Source organism: Pteropus medius, unplaced genomic scaffold, assembly GCF_902729225.1.
Source record: "Pteropus medius unplaced genomic scaffold, Ma_sr-lr_union100, whole genome shotgun sequence".
NCBI lineage: Eukaryota > Metazoa > Chordata > Mammalia > Chiroptera > Pteropodidae > Pteropus > Pteropus medius.
Genome location: NW_024350399.1, coordinates 461,404 through 466,459, shown reverse-complemented (window position 1 = coordinate 466,459; position 5,056 = coordinate 461,404). Strand labels below are relative to the sequence as shown.

At 33.2% G+C, this 5,056-nt stretch overlaps 1 pseudogene; it reads right to left on the bottom strand.

The window, feature by feature from the left end:
• Nucleotides 1–322: 322 nt before the first annotated feature.
• Nucleotides 323–441, bottom strand: LOC120584323 (uncharacterized; annotated as a pseudogene).
• Between the last annotated feature and the right edge of the window lie 4,615 nt (nucleotides 442–5,056).

Below are 5,056 nucleotides of genomic sequence, written 5' to 3'. Positions count from 1 at the left end.
CCTCAAAGGTTATATCCTATAGATTGACTCACATGCAGACAGCTGGGTTATGTAACTCTGTACTATAATAGCTCGTGAAAAGTTATACCACCTTCCAGATAAAGATTACTTTTCTTTGTATAATTTACTTCATGTAGAAATACTAAATAAATATATTTTGACATTATAGTTTTAGGCAAAGATATCTTTACTATTTCATTCAACAATATTTTCTTTTTCTTTTTTTTTTTTTTTAGGCGAGGCAACTCTTGGTTGACCTCACAAATTGCAAGGACCTTGTCAGCTTACAATACTTTATTTTTTATTTATTTTATTTTTCTTACACCTATAGCACCTGGTCTTCCTAGGGGATCCCCCATCCAAGTACTAACCAGGCCCGACCCTGCTTAGCTTCCGAGATCAAGACAGGATCAGCTTGTTCAGGGTAGCATGGCTGTAGACTCAATAATGTTTTCTAATCAGACTATACATAGGGACTAAATTTGAACTGCACTACTTATTGCTTTGTGAACATATCCAAGCTGTACATATCCATCTTTTATGTTTTTAGCCCATTTGCTTTTCCCATGTGGCTAGAAGCACATTTGCCTTAGCATTTTGTTTTATTTAAAGGGTGATTTTCTGTGTCATAACTTTTAAAGTACAACTTTAATGAAAGGTAATGGGGAACCCCCAAAGTTTTGAAATATTACTGAGGAAATGCTACAGAAAGATTGCCTTTCCAAAGTATCACTCATTCATAATGCTCCTCTACCAACCACCACCTTCTTCTCATTTTTTAGAGGATATAATAAATTTTTATTACATTAAATTGTATGTATAACCATATATATTTAAATTATTGTTTATTATTTTCATACACTTGTTTTCATTTCCAATGGTATGCTTTTTTCTCTATCTATGGAAATTGTTTACATATCTTGATTTGAGATTAAACACTTAATTTTTTAAAATTAAAACTAATGAAATTTTTAACACTTTTTTTATTCAGAAGGAAATCAAAATTGTTGTGAGGGGTAGATATATGTGGACATCATTTAGTCATGTCCCATGATCGTATTATTTATAAGAAATTTTTGATTTCTAAGTTATGTATGGCTGTCAGATTTTTATGTGAAATCTTTCAACTTCTAAATGTTAGAAAAAAGTTAAAAAAAAAAAACCTGGCATCAAAATATCACATCTAGAATTCAGATATAGCATAAAACTCACATGCTATTTTCTTATCAAAAATTTTTCAAAATTGTGATGATGGTGACTTATAGTTTTTTAAAGTTTGTAAAATAGAGATTCCAATCATTTGGTACACTACTTACCACTGAGAAATGCTAGTTTTTGTGTTGTGGACCATATAGGTAAAGCTTAATGTCAGGATGCCATTGTTATAATTCTCTATCTGATAACTGTAGGACTGCAGCAGACTGATGTTTCTGGACCTCATTTAACTCTTTGCTTTACCATTTTATATGGATTTCTATCTAATGTACCACAATGAGGAATTTCCTATACCTCTAAATATATTTATATCAGGGTTTATTTTCATTAATCTTATGATATACCATAATTAATTTGATTTGCCACTTTTAGGAAGTTTCTAATTTTTCATTATAACAAATCATGCTGTGATAAACATTTTTATAAATATATTAGTTTGCACCTATCTGACTATTTCCTTAGACTGAAATCTTGAATATTGAACTGGTGGGTCATAGGGAATGAGTTTTAGCCATCTTGCTTTATACTCTAAACTTTACCTCCCAGAATTAGAATACTCATTTTTTGGCCAATTTAATATGTTAGAAATAGTGCATTCAAAGGTACGTGCCAAGTCCAAGAGTAGATAGAGAAAATTTAGAGATATCAAGATTCATCTTGATTCCTAATTTCCAGTGTGCCAACAGCCTCAATTCTTGTTTTCCACATCTTGAAACAATCATCTATTTTTAGATGTGCGATGTCAGAATATAAAGTAGGATTTAGGCCTTCCTTCCCTCTAGCTCATTGTTTCTTACTTCTAAGGAGAGGGGATAGAGCACCATAGTCAAGTCAGTCATCTTGTTGCATAACAGAGATTGAAATGGACTTTTTCCAGGGCAGTTTTAAGTACTAATAGAGGGGCTCCATAGATTTTTCTGGGGTTTATCAAAATGTAGGAGAATAAAATGACTGCCATAAAAAAAGCCTTTTTTTTTCTTTTTTTTTTTTACCTGTCACAAATATTTTTAATCACAAATGTTGCCTTTTTGGGGTCACAAATTACTTGCTCTCGAGAAACATTTCACTGGGGCTCTACACACAAAACAGCTGCTCTGAGAAGCGGCGACTCACACAGAGGGCACCGTACTTGTGTTTGCTTGATGCTGTGCTTGAGAGACAAACTGCCGGTGCTGTTCAGGCTGCTGACGCTGCCATGGGATGGCGTGGAGCGGAGACTGTCTTTGCATGGGGGCCTGGCAGGCAGGACGGGCACAGAGCCTGGAAACTCTTTCTTTTGGAAGGTGGATGAGGGACAGGGACGGGGGCAGGATGGAGGGCACAGGCTCCTTCTCGAGGGCTCGGTACACCAACAGAACTTCATTTTTCTCTTGACCCTTGCTTCTTAATGATAGAGATGAGGAGATAAAACTACTTTGCAGATATCTTCAGGCTGAGCACAAAATATGTCTTTCTATCGCAGTTATTGAAGTCAACATGTGGGTCCTTGAAGCCAAGAAACATATATTTTCTCCTTTTATTATAAAGTCCTAGAGTAATGCTGGGCATATGTTTTGGGGATGAATGAATAGGTCAATTTACTATTTTACTTTTTATTATTTATATACCATCTCCTTTAAGTACAACAGTTGACTAATAGCATACAAACTAACTTAAACCTTCAATTTTCCTTCCATTTACTCATCAAATACTGAGTTCCATCTACATATCAAAATCTATCTTGCAATATTTGGCTATCTTAAATAATCTTTCAGTTGTATTTGCACTTCAGCATTCATTAGCTACTTTACTTTTTTAATTTTTTTTCTTTAGTATGACTTGCTTTCACCACTTTTCACTTTCCACAGACCTGAATTCCTTTGTATATTTAATAAACATAATCTTTTGCATGTAACATGATCAAATAGCACCATGAAGACAATGTTTGCCTAGGTTAGAATTGATTCCTTCTTAGCAAAGGGTATGAACTGTCCTTTAGAAAAAGGTCATATAAAATTTTTAATAATTTAGAATTGAAAAACTTCAAGGTGAGTTAGTCTACAGAGAAGTCTTTCTTTCAAGAAGATATTTTAAATAACTAATATTGAACCTCCTTTCTGGTCATTCATTATTATAGCAATATCTCTAAGGAATATCCCTTAATAGATATATAAGATTAAACTGTTGTTGAGCTAATGTTGAAATTTTTCATCTCTTCACTCAAAAATGGCAAGAATGCTGTATTACATAATTTACTAAATAAAAAGTCATGAAGGAAAAGATACTTGCAAGTTTCTTTCCCTCTTAAATATTTATCACCTACAATGATGACTTGCATATTATACTTGTTGAACAAATATCTCTTCCAATATATTATTACGACCATTCATAATTATACATTATATTAATAAATGCAACAATAATGGCACTTTATATTTTAATGTCCTTTATGTTTCAGGAAATATGTTCACATATATTAATTTTTACATTAGGAATTCTATTAGATTTATAAGATGGATAGTTACCATTTTAAAATAGTAAAATATTTTTAATTTGTTTATGATCATAGAGCTATTGTTTTCATAAATAGGCCCAGGAAGCAATTATTTTCATTTGTAGTTTAATATTCTTCCCTCTGTGCTTCTGTATCTCTTTTGTGGTAACTTCTTATTTCCATCTGATATTATAAATATCTTTTATGCTTTTTACTGCGAAATCAGCCCTAACACTTAATCTTCACAAATGTATTTGCTACTCATTGCATTTAGAACTCTTTCTCCATGATTTCAATTTAGTTCAATCAGGTTGAATTCAATAAAATTTACATATATGGTGCATCTTCTAGATACTAAGCCCTCTGCTATGAACTAAGAAATCCATCATATTTGAAGAGGCATTTTCTCCACACATCTGAAAATTGTATTAGGAAACTAATAAAAACGTAAATGACTCTAGTATATGGAAGTCTTTGTCGAGTGCTGGAAAATAGCTGTGAACAAAGTCCTATAGTAAAGCGAAAGGAACAATTAACTGAGAGGAACATCCAAGGCTTCATTTTGAGATGACATGTGTAATGAGTATAACAATATGCCATATATCATGTATATGAAAATATTTTTAAATAACTGTAGTTAATTCCTTTCTAAAATCCCAATATACCATCCAGTATTCCCAGTGTGACTATTTTAACTTGATAATTTTTTTAATAAACTAAGTTACTTCATTACTTCTTGAATTAATTTAAAGTTTTCCCCTCTCTAGTTTTTTGGATTTGCATTTATGTTGGAGATACTTATTAGTTTCAAGGCATACATGGGAAAGATGTGATGAATAAGCAGAATCCCACCAAAAGTCATTATATGGCATCAAATAAGATTTACATTTTATCATAAAATCTGTGGTAACTATTCTCCCTCCAAGAGGGCATCTGCTGGGACAACTGTGTCCCCTTTGTGTTGTATTTACTAGTATATTAAATTATTTAGATTGGAAAAAGTCCTCTGGTTCTGCTTTCTTACAGTGTTGAGTTCTCTCATGTACTCATGCATTCTTTGGGTTTGCAGAAAACTTAGTAGAGCTGGTTGACCCTTCCATGCAGCTTCTCTTTGATCTCTGTCCTGCTTATGCTGGAAGTTCAAAGCATGCTGAGACTCCTGCCAGCCAGAGTTTAAGATAGGACACAACAAAAGTGGCACCTTTCACAGATCTTTCAGGTTATCTGCGTGTTTCATCTCCCTTCCCCCTTCCTCATGGTAATCCTAGTGATGAATGGGGTACAACACTCAAACCGGTAGCTCACTCTACTGCTCCCTTCCTAATGCTCTCTTCCTCTTAAGTGTTAGTATGTCCTTTGGAAAAGGAA